Source organism: Typopeltis vanoorti, chromosome 13 (assembly GCF_054136105.1).
Source record: "Typopeltis vanoorti isolate ZY-2024b chromosome 13, IOZ_Tvanoo_1.0, whole genome shotgun sequence".
In the NCBI taxonomy this organism is placed as follows: domain Eukaryota; kingdom Metazoa; phylum Arthropoda; class Arachnida; order Uropygi; family Thelyphonidae; genus Typopeltis; species Typopeltis vanoorti.
This window is the reverse complement of record NC_143561.1, coordinates 72,798,628-72,812,979: the sequence shown is the minus strand read 5'-3', so window position 1 is coordinate 72,812,979 and position 14,352 is coordinate 72,798,628.

Here is a 14,352-nt window from a genome sequence, read left to right as displayed (position 1 = left end):
TCTCTGTCATCTTGGATAACAACAGTTAGGTGATGTACTGGACATATCGTGTAATTTCATCCCTTAGTTTATCAAGGTTTGAAGGTGGTTATAGTGGAATACCCATTCCATCAACATACCCGAAATGAGACATCAAGTGATGTGTTCTGATAAATGGGAAAGTGTTCTGATAAATAGACTCTACAACCACGTGATGTGTAACGATTTGCTTAGACCTGTTGGAAACCTGTACACGAAATGGAATTTTTTTTTTTTGCACGACACATTCTATGCAAATCCTAAGTACACTGAACCAATGCATTCTCGATGTAGCGTTCGCTATTGAAGGTAACGATCAGACCACCATATTCACTGAAGAAGGGGCCCAATTATGCCATGATCGGACACCGCACACCATGTTGTGACCTTCTTGCTGTGAAGAGGTTTCTCTTGGACAAATTCAGGTCTCGAGAAACCAAGAAACATACAGGTTCGTCAGATTACATGACCACTTAGATGGAAAGGCGCTTAGACTGAAAATCACACACATTATGAACAAAGTAATTCGTTGTTATTATCCACTAATCCACATGAATGGCATACGAAAAGACACCCAGCGGTCACTACGGGATTTGCTGTAGTGACCACGTCGGTATCCCAAGTTTTACTGGTGGTTGACCTTGACTGTGTTTCGGAAACGTGACACTTGCTCTGCCACACGCCCGTGATTCCCATTGGTGTGAAGAGTACGCGTTCTACCCGAATACCCTTTGGATTGTGGCAGAACACTGCCAGTACATCGAAACCTCTCAATTAAGGCAATCATGACACTATCGCATGTGGCACGCTTACGGAAACGACGAACAAACCGCTCAAAAACATGTCGTTGTAGGCTTGGACCATTTGATTTACCAACGCTGTACAAACGAATATAATACTTCACAATTAACATCTTTTCTTACAACGTTAACGCTATTGTCATAGCTAAATATAATGGCGTAGACTCTACATGTGCTCTTCTAACGAGCATTCAGTGAACGCCATATCTAATAGCAGGGCATGTACTGTTCAGTATCTTTTTTTTTTTTTTGCATCATACAGTAGAAGCTGTTAACTTTTAAGTAATAATAATAAAAATTATTATTATTATTATTAGATATAGACAACATATACATTTTAATACTGACTGAAATATCTACGACAAACGAAGAGGTAACCATCTTCCAAATGCCAAACTTCCAACAACATAAACTCTGCTGACAAACTAAACGCGGCAGTGGTATACTAATATTCACCAAACATAAATTACAAGTAACACAAATAAACAATAAATTAGAATTTTCAGAAAACATATGCATCGAAATTAAAAACATCAAACAAGAAAACTCCTTGATATTAAACGCAACATAGAGACCACCCAACTTAAGCACCACAAAATTTCTAGATGGATTAAACAGATGGCTTTCAAACAAGAAAGAAGGTGTCACAGAATTGTTGATAGTAATAGGTGACATCAATATAAACATTAGGAACATAAATAACAACACAGAACAATACCTAGACCTCTTATCCTCATATAACATAACCCCATCCATACAGTCGTATACGCTAGAGTCGGAAATACAACCACCTCATCTTGCATTGGCCATATAAATATACAGTCACCTAAAAACCGCCACACGGTAGCCGTCATAACATGCAAACTGGCAGACCGTTATTTCACAGCATTGCGGTTACACACAGAAGTTGTAGGTGTCCTCCCGCGATGAGTCTTCGGACTACTTGGAGGTGTCAGAAATAATAATAATAATAATAATATAACCAGAACCCATAAAACTCACTGAGACTAATTACAAAACAGTATAATAGCATCCTAAACTAAACAATAGGTGAACGACGAAATCAGAAAAACGGACTGGATGCAAATAGCTTCTTTAGACACTGCTGATGTCGTATATAAATAATAATATGAAACTTGCATTTAATAACATAACAAAGCATTAACAAAAATAAAAATATGCTAACACACTAAAAAGAATCCATGGATAACAGACAACATATAAATAGACATACAAAGAAAAGATGCCCTATGGAAACAACTTAAGAAGTCGCAAAATAATATTGTTTTACAAGCTGAATACAAAAGAAAACGGAATCTCTTAACATAACATATTAGAACGGCACAATGAAACAAATTAACAACAGCTCAGAACGACATAAAGGAAACCTGGCACTTGATTAATGAAATGCTTGACAATACACACAGAACCACTGCCTGAGAAACAATAAAATACAGCTTTGCTTGCGACTCCAAATCCCTCAAACAGTTTTCATCATCAGCACTTCGTGAACTCTCTCCAAAAACAACCTTTCCTCACACAAAGAAGCATTCTCCACTAGGTCTACGAATAATCTAGTCAATGTGGTTCCCCACAGTAACAAAAGAAGAACTATCACTTGCAAATCAACAAATTAACCCTAACATAGGACCAATAATAGTTCAGTCACAGTAACGGATCTGACCAAAAGACATCAAGAAACACTCAACCAACCTATGTCCAGTTATACTAAAACTGTTGAATAAAATCTTCGAAAGAGGACACATACCTGAAACACTAAAGACTGAATTAAGCACACCAATGAACAAACAGGGTAAAAGAAACATTATAAGTAATTACAGACCCATCGCCACATTGTCTGTAATCAACCAAATCATGGAGCGCATCCTGCATTGCAAACTCACCACATACGTTGAAAATTTTCAAATCATATCCACAACACAATATGGTTTTCAAAAAATAAAGGAAACCAGCAACACTCCTGGAAGATTTCACAGACCTAATAAACGCTGAATTGGATAAAAACAGAATAGTATTAGTCGTTTTCATTGACGTAACAAACGCGTTTGACACACTAACACACAAAACCTTGTTAACGAAACTAACTCATATCGGAATCAGAGGTGGCCAACTCAAGTGGGTTAAAGCATACATGAAAAATAGGAAGCATATTACACGTATAGGATCAGCGTACTGCAAAGAGGTAAACGTAACCTGTGGAATACCGCAAAAAGCTGTCCTGTCTCCCATTCTATTTATCATATACACACACGACTTAAGCCATCTTTCCCTAAAAAGTATAATCTTCCAGTATGTAGACGATACGGCCATAGTATCCACACACAACAACGCAAATATTGTTTACACAAATATGCAACACGACATCAATCGAATCACTAACTGGCCAACCGAAAACGGCATATATATATATATATATATATATAAAGATGACAAGATATATTTAAAAAGATACTACTAGTTTACTAGTTTCGTTGAATAGATCAACATCCTCAGGTATCACAATCAAAGAAATATATAAAAAAAATTACAGAGACTTAAAATTGTAATACCAGAACAAGTATAAAAAGACAGTAGCGTGTTTTGAAAAAAAAATGCGAGTATGAGTTCCAAGCAAACGTATACTGCGCGCTATCGCGAGTGCGACAGTACTGAACAGAAGCAACGTGTGCATCAGAGAGATTGTAACTCAAACTATTGTTCATATGAGAGGAATCTAGAGAAATTTCCCTGGATTCGACAATTTTCTTTCGAGTTCTTCTAACACATCGATGTTAGAAGTTTGAGTCCAGTTTACAATGTGTTGGCGGCCTTCGTCTGAGTTAGCTGAAAAGAGAACGTGGCTAGAGAGAGCGCTAGCTCTAGTCCTGTTATAGGAGATATCTCTACAGTGTTCATCCAAACGTAGAAGGATGGATTTGGCAGTCTGCCCATAGTATGGCTTTCCACAATCACACAAAATCTTGTACACTCCTGGAAACTGAGTAGGAAGATTTTTCTGTTTATGTTTGCTAAGTAATGAATGAAGTTTTGGAAGAGTAGTGAATCAAGTTTTGAAGTTAAATTTCTTGAGAATCTTGGCCAGTTTTGGTGAGAGAGAGAGCTGATGTAAGGCAAGGAGATGACGGCTCTTGGGGAAGAGGGATCTTCAGAAGTAGTTGAGTGCCTGGGGGAAAAAAATTTGTCAATTTTCTTTGGAGAGAAAACATTGTTTATGAAAGTTTTTTTAAGAAAAAGGAGTTCATTTTTAATTTCTGTTTCTTCTGTAAGTAATGATTTGGCTCGGTGAGCTAAGATGGAAATAATACCACATTTTTGTGGGGGATAGTGATGGGAGGAAGCATGAAGGTATCTTTCAGTATGAGTAGGCTTTCTAAAAATTGAGAATTTATTGCTCTCAGCACATCTGGTAAGTTTGAGGTGTAAAACGGGAAGACAGTCATCTGATTCCAGTTCGAAGGTGAAAGAGATTTTTTCATGGCACTTGTTTAGGTAGTCTAAAAATAAATAGAGGTTACTGACAACGTCTTCCCAGATGAGGAAAATATCATCAATATAGCGGTACCAGACTTTTGGTTTAAAGTGAAAGGAGTTAATAGCTTTTTCTTCAAAATCGTTGAGAAATATATCCGCGAGAATCGGAGAGAGTGGGCTGCCCATAGCCAGACCTGAGTTTTGTAAGTAGATCTTATTATCATATTTCAAGTATCCTGACTTTATGCAATGGGAGAGAAGAGCAAAGAGTTTTTTGATAATTTGTTCTTGAGAAGATTGAGGACTTCTTGAGCAGGTACGTTTGTAAAGAGAGAAACAATATCAAAACTGGCCATTAAATCTGTTCTTTTAAGTTTGATGTCCTTGCTTTTATGATCTTGGGGAGACCATACAGTCGAGGTATCAAGGGATGAAGTGACCTAAGAGAAAGCCGAATGTTTCTTTGTAACTCTAAGGTAGTTTTTAAAAAATTATTAGTTCTATTTTGTAGTTCCATCGTAGGGTCACTAGCAATTTCTGAGTAAGTATCACTATTTAAAAGTTCCAAGATTTTATTATGGTAATCAGACTTGTTTAAGATGACAGCTGCATTCCCTTTGCCTGCCGGAAGGATAACTATATTACTATTATCTTTCAGGGCCTTGACAGCTGTCCTTTCAGAGTAAGAAATGTAGTCAGGTGGAGGTCTAGCTTTATTTATAGAGAAAATTGCTTCCATACGGAGGAGGTTAGCTTCTTTGTTTTGTAATAAAGAAGCTGCCTTTTCTATCTTTGTTAAGAGATGTTCTCTAGGGATGGATGTAGTAGCAGTGACAAAGTTGAGACCTTTAGCAAGTATGCTTTCTTCTGCCAAAGATAATTTATGGGAAGACATTGATGACAACTTTTTTTTAGATAGGTAGAGTCAAATTGAGACCTTTTGCTATCCTGATTATATTTAAGAGAATCATATTTTCTAATAAGTTTGGTTTTATTTAAATTCTATATTTTAGAAGCTTCAAGAGTGCTAATTTCTTTTAAATAGTTCCAAGATGAATTGTCTAGAGAATGAGAAAAACGTGTTTCGTGATAGGTCTTCTTAGAAAAATAAGCAGCAAGACAACGTTTGGTATCAAAAATGCGTTCCGATGAAAGATCTAGTTTTGCTCTCCTGTAAATTCTTTCAGCTCTAGCGGTTTTAATCGATTCTTTAAAGTTAAGGAATCGTGGAATAATAGAATTACACTTACATCTTTTTAGAAATACAAGTCTGTTGATGTATAACCCAATCGTAATGAGAATCGGTCAAAGAATATCCGAAGAATCTAAATGGACTTTGCTAAAGTATTTGATAGGACATCACATGAAAGTTTATTGCATTAATTGAAGAATATGGAATTGGATATAAGCTGTTGACTTTGATAAATGGATTCTTCTTGGATATCAGAAAGTAACATATGTTGTGTGTATGCGTGTGTGAGTCTGCCAGATTTAATGTTAGCAGTAGTGTACCCTGATCATTTTTGGACTATTGTTCAATATATACAGTAATAATATTGGGAAGGGACTAACAGAAGATATTCAAATTTTTGCTGATAGTTCAAAGTGGGCATAACGCGTAGCAATCCTGATATTAATCACTCGCAAAATGATTTCAATAGGATGGAAATATTAGCAATTTATATCATCTGCGTATTCAATATCAAAAAGTGTAATCTTATGCACTTTTTCGTAATGAGATTTTCAATGGCACATTATGCACATATCAGCCATTGAATTAAAAACATTTATTTACATACAGGCATGTGACTGCCAATACCTATCCTCTTTAATATTCTGCTCATAGTTGGGTGAGATATGAGTTGCGAACACCCGTAATTAAATGTTTTGGTCAACTGCTTCACACAAGAAATTCTTTTTACCCTAACATGCCTTCTCAGACAACGGCGATCACCTTCCTGACTGACTGATTTTGGACCGCAATTATGCCTCTTATACATGCAAAGTGGGTTATTTTTACACAGATTAAATATCCGGGATATCTCACCTTTTGAGAAACCTGTCAGCTACACTGCTGTTTTAAAAATCGTGGATCTAGCAAGACTAGCACCCAAAATAAGACATTTTCTCGAAGTCCGAAAGATCCTGTTTTTCAGTATTGACGATTACTGAACAGCAGTATTCTTAAGCGTCTAGGGCATGTATTTTGCATATCCAATGCGTATATGATGTTTACGTATATCTGCATAGAGGTTTCTAATTTTGTTGCCGGTATGTTTATTATAGGGGACTCTCCTACACGACACTGATGAGTGTAGCCATCTTAGAGGTATAATGGCGAAGAATTTCGTAGTGTGAAATCTCACGTGATTAACGTTGTATCATGTTTTACAAGTTCTGTCTAAAGAAAAATATATATAAAGAATTGCCATCGTTTGTATAATTACTAAAATTTCTTTGTATGTAATAATTTTATTACGAAACTGTGTTAATCACTCTGTTTCGCTTGAAGTGTGACGTCATCAGTTCCCGATGTTAATGCAGACGCCCATGCGTATTACGTGAAGTTCTAAACTATACAGACTCCTCCGGCAGGAAGGAAAGATTCTAAAGGTTTAAGCCTCCTCGTTCTGGCGTCCACCATCATGTGAATGTCTACTGTCGGTCGCCGGAGTGTCTCACGTGTCGAGGTCAGCACAAGTCGTCACGGAGAATGCAAAAGTCGAATGGCCGAGACTGCTACGTTGCTGAATAAAGGAATTTGTAGGACAAAGAATCTCGACTACAAAGACAAAGAAAACAGCGTGAAAGAAAAATCAGTCATACAGCCAGAAGGAAAGGAACATTATCGTGCAGATAAAGGAATCAATTAAGGCCTATACTGAATGAATAAAGTATATGGAATTCAACTCGTTGTAAGTACTTGGAAAGACATGTAAATACTTCCGAACAATTCACATTATGTGTCTTTGTTCCACAGTCAATTGTGTTAACCACACTCTTACTTATTTTTCAGGCATGACCCCTCTTGTTCTTCTATCACAGTCCCGCTGCTGAAATATTTCCGCTGCATCAATCTTATAAAACCTTTTAGTAACTTAAATGGTTCAATTTTTTCCCTTCTTCTCCGCATATCAACTCTGTAATCCACAAACTATCAATCTATCAATGAAGGGAGCATTCCTTACACCACTCGTCAACTTGGTCACTCGCCACTAAATTATTTCTACGACTTGCAGTCAAGTATAACAGTAGACAGTACATAGTATTATAAGAAGATTCTGGAGAAGCTATGCAAATGAATATCCCAGTGAAAGATGTTAATCGAAAAATTCTAGTGTCAGAGACAATATTTTAGTAAAATCTTGAAGAATAGCAGTGATATAGCAGTGAAAGAATACAAACAGAAATAAATTCAAATAACGAGTAGATGAATTAAAAATTCATACTAGCCTACAATCTAAATTAGGGATAAAAAAAGTATTTTATTAGAGAAAAGAAAAATGAGAAAGCAGCAGATCATGATGGTATCATGGCAGAGGTATCAAAATTTGACACAATAATCACAAATATGCTGTACCTACTATTCCAAGATATTTGGGAAAAGAGGCATTCTCTGAAGATTGGAACACAGGAATAATAGTAAAAATACCAAACAACGGATATTTGGGGAATTGTAATAACTGGAGTGGTATAAACCTGCTATGAGTCATTAGCAAAAATTTAAGAATATACAGGGTGTCCATAAAATAACTTTCGCTGTTTTGAGGCATGTGTAGCTAAAACCAATGAACGGAATGAGACCAAATATTATATTGAGACTTTTGAAGGGATGGGGAGATGATTTCCGCGAAAAAAAGATTTAGTACCAAAAGTCGCCGATAGGGGAAATTTTATCGCTGGTGAAGACGAAAACAAGCGGATAATTACATTAAAGGCAGATAAAATGGAATAATAACATTTCAATGGTGTAAGCGACAGCCGCGTCACTCATTCCAGCTGGATATGTGGTGCGCTACAATGATAATAAGAATAATAATAATTAAACTAAACAACTTGCGAGAGACACAGAAATTAATGTAGTGATTAAACTCACAGAAAATAATGTTTTATTTATCACAATAAGGGTCCCCTGGACAACATACACAATCATCAATGTGCTGACCTTTCTTGTGTACAAAAAATTGCATCCGGTGTGCGACATGCTCTACAACTGAGCGTAAGGAGTCAGATTAGATGTTCATAACAGCCCGTTTTATGTTATCTTTCAAGACATGCAAGTTGGGAACGCCACCAACATACACAACGGATTTCAAATACCCCCAACGCCAAAAGTCACATGGAGTGATGCCTGGGGATCGAGGGGGCCATGCCGTTAGAAAGAACTGACTGATAACCAATGTTCCCTCTAAGCTGTGCGCATGTGCGCGCGCACACATGTTTTGCGCACGCTAGATTTTCAAGACGAAATTAAAATTTATTATGACTGTTTAACAAGGTGAGAATTAGTAATGGGAATATTTTATTACGCATGTTTAGAGTTATTTGCAAAGTTAGAAAATTTAATTAAAGGCAATCAGTTTACTAGTGTTATCTTTTTTTTTACTTCATTTCTTACTTCTAACCAGATCAATAATAAATACATTGATCTTGTTGAAACCACATGTCGTCCATATCCATGTCTTGCAATTTAGGCACAAAAAAGTGGATTATCATGTCGCGATAGCGAGCACCATTAACTGTTATTGCCTTACCAGCCGCATTTTCGAAGAATGGACCGATGATGCCTCCAGCCCAAAATCCGCACCAAACAGTGACACGTTGTGGATGCATTTGTTTCTCAACAATCACTCGTGGATTTTCTGAACCCCAAATGCGACAATTTTGTCGATTAACGAAACCATCGAGATGAAAATGAGACTCACCGCTGAAGATGATTTTGTTCGAAAAATAAGCATCTACTTGTAGTTGTTCCATAATCCATTCGACGAACTCTCTTCGCTGTGTGTGGTCAGTAGGCTTCAGTTCTTGAGTCAATTGAACTTTGTAAGCATAAAGATGCAAATCTTTCGTGAGAATACGCTGTAGAGAGCTTCTCGAAATGCCCAATTCAAGACTACGGTGCCGAATTGATGTTCCTGGACTCTCAGCAACACTCTCACGAACTGCTTCGATGTTTTATGTTGAACGACTTGTAGAAGGACGGCCAGAGTGCATAAGATTACTAATTGATCCAGCTTCCTTGAATTTTTAAATTAATCTTTTCACAGTTGATGAAGTCAAATCACTATTCCGACCATATTTTGTATCGAAAATTGCGAACTGTAGCTGCTAAACCTTCATTATTTTTAAAATATTGCTCAACAATGAAAATGCATTGTTCTTTCGTGTAGCGCTCCATTTTTAATAACCTTGAACTGTTAGCTGTCACGCTGTCTTTTTTTTTTCTCGTTGGCAACATTTTACCGCACAAATGGCGCTAAATTTATATCTTGCATGAATTTTGGGATACCCTGTATAATGATGTGCTAGATCAAGTTCTAGAACAGACATCAACGAAACATGCCAAAGCAATATCAGGAAAAATAAATAAAATTTTGAGTGATCTAGACTATGCAGATTATCTATATCTAATTAAGGCAAGGTAGGATGAGAAAAAATAAAAAAGAAAAAAAAAAGAAATGAGAATCAATCTGATCAATAAGGCATCAAGTGCAATTTAAAATGGAAAAATCGAAGCTGTTTTATATTTTACATATCTTGGCAGTGTTTCATCTGTAGATGGAGGCGCATCTAGAAATCTTGACACAAAGATTCAAAAGGCAAGCAGTGCATAGCTAAACTTAGTCGAGCACGAAAATGAAAAATATTCACGCAGATACAAAACTAAAAATATCTAATGAATTTATTAAATCAATTCTTTTATACGGATGCAAAACGTGGCTGGTTTCAAAGGAAATTCAAAGAAAACTACAAATATTCATAACCGTTGTTTGCGGAGCATAGCTCGAATTTGCTGGCTACAAATTATTTTTGACGAAGAACTCTGAAGAAGAACAAATCGTCAAAAAAATAAAAGTCAAACTTGAAATCAGAAAGATAATTTAGATGGAGTGGACATAGAGTTATGATCTTGAAGAAAGCTCTTATGCAGCCACGAAAGGGAATCTAGAAGGAAAGAGAAAGTGTTACTGCCATAAAAGTACATTAAGGATATCGGCTCTAATAGGATGTGAGAAGAAGAGTTTTATTGAAGTAAGACCAATAGCAAGGATAAGGAACCGATGGAAAGCATTTACAGACTCCTGCTGGAATCTGGGAAAGAAAAAGAAGAAGAAGACGGATAACTTTCACTGACCAAGACTTTCTCTAGACATATAACTCTGAAATCATTCAAATGCAGTCCATCAATCATATAGGATTTCATTTCTCTATAAAATTCGCTCTACACATCCTAGAAACTGCACATTATCCCTCGTGCACAATGCTCTCATTGACTCATTAGCAATCACACCCTTCTCAATTCTGTTTTGTATAACGAGGAAGGAGAACAGCAATAATTACTTTCTTATTCTTCATTTTCGCACATTTTTACAAATCTTTGATATTCCATCTAATTGCATATTTCTGCAATTTTAAATCTTTTCTGTCTTTCAAAACAATCAACTTTTTTGCTCCTTCCTTTTACAAATTACCACCAAGACCGCTTATCTTCGCATCTGTGAAGCATGCTTTCGTTTCTTTCTCATTAAGTACACCTATTATCGTCTTTCAAAACAATCTATAAATTCCAATTTCTTCTTCTGACGTTTCCTTTCCACCTTCCAATCAATTTTTCATTTGTTGAAGTATTCTACAATAATTATCTGTTCTCCATTTATTTAGCTTATTTTTTTATGTACACGGTCCACATTATCCTCCACATGCTAGAGGATGTGGAAGATAATGTGGAGAATCAAACCCACTTACAGGGATGCGACATAATAATGTGAACACGATTGTTATGGGGGTTAATGTTATTAGTGTATGCTACAATCTAGAAGAACAAAAAAAATAAGAATATATTTTTTTTTCTTTTGTGTTCTCTAGGTTGGATACCATTATATTACAAGTTGTTTTTAGCAGCGATTAGCCCGAGAGGTCGGTGAAATGGCTGACTTTTCAGACTTTCAAAGAGGAGAAATCGTGGGATCCCGTTTATTAGGAACATTTGTAACCAGAAAAGCCTAATTGGCCGGTGTGTCAAGAGCAACAGTCTCCACGGTTAGATTGCGTACACAAAACATGGCAAAATTTCAACGGCGAAGAAGGATTATGATCAAACAACACAGAACTACAGCAGCAATAGCGACGGTAGACCACACTATTTACCTTGAAGTTCCTTTTTCCACAAAAGAGAGTCTACTAAGAACTTCAAAGAGGACGAACTGTGATTGCTAATCATTGAATCACAGAATTAAATGCGAAATTGAGAAAAAAGATGACACTAGGAAACTAAACCTGGATTGTTGATGACCAGAACAAGTGATGTGGTTCGATGAGTCAGCAGTACTTTATTCCTAACAAAAGGTATGTAGAGAAGGAAGTGTACAATTTGGACTATCCGGATCCAATTGTCAAACATGGGGTGGGTCTGTGATGATTTGGGTGACCATATTTTGATATTCGGCTGATCTTATGATAAACCTAAATGGGGGAGTTACTGCCAGCAACTATGTGGACATTTTGGCAGATCATGTGCATCCTATAATCAAATGTTGTCTCCTAACAATGATGCCATTTTTTTCAAGATGATAATGCATCCATACACATACACAGCAAGAACAGTTCAGTCTTGGTTTTAGGAGCACGGAGAAGTACTTCAACATCTGCCCTGGCCAGCTGTCATATCGTCATCTTTCAGTTATGTCTCATTAATGCCAATAATCTTTGGCCAAGATTTGTTTTGGATGCTTCTGGTCCTAGACCCTCTGCTGTCCTTTTACTTTATATTGATTGTCCCGTTATGGTTTGGTACATGTGGTACTAACTTAGGCCGCTTACACTTTTTTTACATTCTTACCTTAAGCTAGTCCAGTGCAATCTGTTTATTCACTCAACAACTTCCCCTAAAAGCTTTAATTTCCCTGATTTTAAAAATCCAATCTTACTTCATTCAATAACATTTTTCGTAATCTCTGAGCACCAAATCTATTCAATAGTCAACCACCCATTTTGCATGACTTCTTTTCTCCATCATATTGACTCAACATATTGACAAAATTCCACTTCTCTCCTCCAGCATAAGCTATTCATTGACATGATCGCTCTCATCACCTTTCTTCCCAACTCAGATCTGTTATACTGTGGCATCCGACTCACTATCTTAACTCTGTCACGCTTTTGCTAATTTCAGGAAGTCCTTCATGTCCATCCTCATGCAATCTTGTCTACTTTCAAAGCATTCAAGCCAAAACAATCCTCTTTATCATTATATAGAGGATCATGATATCAACTACCATGTTAAAGTAAAACTTCATATTAATATTAATTTTATATTATTTATATTTATATTCGACCTTCATAATAGGTCATCATCTGGAGTATACACATACTGTATATACAAAGAAACAACTGTTAAAACTATTAGCCCGACTGTTGGTCAAAAATAACTGACTACATCAACACTAGGACTGTTATTATTATTATGTATTTGGTTACAAAAAATAAATTATACTAGAGAGCAACATTTTCACTAGAGGTCATATCAGTAGTCTCAACGGTTGACAAAATTAATATAACTTTAGCATACCATGTAGATTGTAGTGTAGCTTGTTTCTTTGTATGTATACTCCAGATGTGAAGCCGAAAATCGAGTGATTATTTTGGTTCATATCAAACTGAAGTTTTATTTTAACACAGTAGTTTTTTCCCATAATTTGTATAAAGAAGGTTGATCAGCGTGTAACCAAGAAGGAAAGTAATAATCTATTTGACTTTAACCTTTTGCTTTTTAACAACCTGGCTAACAACTTTAATATGTGCACTGAGATGCAAGATGTCGGTACTCTTTCATGATGCACACTTCATATGATAGAATAGCTGTACAAGACTCTCTATTTTTTTTTCTCTCTTTTTCAAGAATTTCTTTATTTTTTTTTCTGTTCTCAACTGAATCATTGCCAGATTTTTTGTAGTCACTCTAGCTTGCCCTTCTTGCTGTATACCACTCGTCCAAACTTCCTTATCTCCCTCATTTCATTCAACTTTTGATTCTCCTCATCTATCACACTATTATTCTTTTTATTCACACTCTTAGACTCTCTCTCTCAATACTGTAACTTTTATTCTCTTTCTCTCTCTCAATACTGTAACTTTTATTCTCTTTCTCTCTCTCAATACTTTTATTCTTTTTCTCTCTCAATCCTATCACTTTTACTCTCTCTCGCTCTCTCTCAATCCTGCCACGTTTACTCTCTCTCTCAATAGTATAACTTTTATTCTTTTTTCCTTTTTATCTCTCAATCCTGCCACTTTTATTCTCTCTCTCTCTTTCTCTCAATACTGTAACTTTTATTTCTTTCTCTCTCTCTCTCTCTCTCTCTCTCTCAACACTAAATTTTATTCGTTTTCTCTTTCTCATTCTTGCCACTTACACACTCTCTCTCTCTTTCAATATTGTAACTTTGATTTTTTTCTTTTTCTCTCCCAACCCTGTCACTTTTATTATTTCTCTGTATCAATCCTGTCACTTTTATTCTTTCTTTCTATCAATCCTCTCACTTTTATTCTCTCTCTCTCTCTCTCGAAATCCTGTCACTTTTATTCTCTTAATAGTGTAACTTTTATACTGTCTCTCTCAATCCTGCCTCTCTCTCTCTCTCTCTCTCTCTAAGAGAGAAAGAATAAAAGCTATATATATATATATATATATATATATAGCTTTTATTCTTTCTCTCTTTCTCTCTCTCTCAATCCTGCCACTTTAATGCTCTCTCAATACTGTAATTTTTATTCTTTCTGTCTCTCTTTCTCAATCCTGTTTCTTTTACTCTCTCTCTCT